The sequence below is a fragment of the Monodon monoceros genome, unplaced genomic scaffold (genome assembly GCF_005190385.1).
Source record: "Monodon monoceros isolate NGI ecotype Baffin Bay Population unplaced genomic scaffold, NGI_Narwhal_1 Contig5401_ctg1, whole genome shotgun sequence".
In the NCBI taxonomy this organism is placed as follows: domain Eukaryota; kingdom Metazoa; phylum Chordata; class Mammalia; order Artiodactyla; family Monodontidae; genus Monodon; species Monodon monoceros.
In genome coordinates, this window is record NW_021701234.1 from 681 (window position 1) to 1,254 (window position 574).

At 69.5% G+C, this 574-nt stretch overlaps 1 pseudogene; it reads right to left on the reverse strand.

The window, feature by feature from the left end:
- Positions 1 to 33: 33 nt before the first annotated feature.
- On the reverse strand, positions 34 to 169 carry LOC114890259 (annotated as a pseudogene).
- Between the last annotated feature and the right edge of the window lie 405 nt (positions 170 to 574).

The window sequence follows — 574 nt, forward strand, 5'->3', positions numbered from 1 at the left end:
CGACAAAAGGAGAAGGCGGAGCGGGAGGCAAAAAGCCTACAGCACCCTGTGTTCCCAGGCGCTCTCCAGTCCAGGAGGTCTCCCATCCAAGTACTAACCAGGCCCGACCCTGCTTAGCTTCCGAGATCGAGACGAGATCGGGCCCGTCTAGGGTGGTTTGGCCGTAGACACTGGGGGCTTCGCGGGCTGCCTCTTGAGGCGCAGCTTAGCAGGCCCTTCGGCCTTACCGCCAGCCCAGCGGCCCGCCCGCCCCGGCAGGGCCCCGCCGCCCGGCTAGGCAGGGGAACGGAGGTCTCGGGTACCGGGGGGTGGCGGAGGAGTTGGCGACCACCCAGCCCAGGGCGGGCGAGACACTGCAAACTTTTCGGTGCTTGGCGCCCCGCCCCAGATACCACAGGCCGCTCACAGGGACGTGGCCCCGGAGGCTTCAGGGTCCGGAGCCCGCGGTCCCTTGGGCATCCCACCCGCCCACCCGCGCTGCGCTAGGCGCAGACCGGACGCATACCGGCCCGGCCCTCCTGCCCGATGGCAGGTGGCTCGAAGCCACTGGGAGCCACCATTGAGTTGGCAGGGC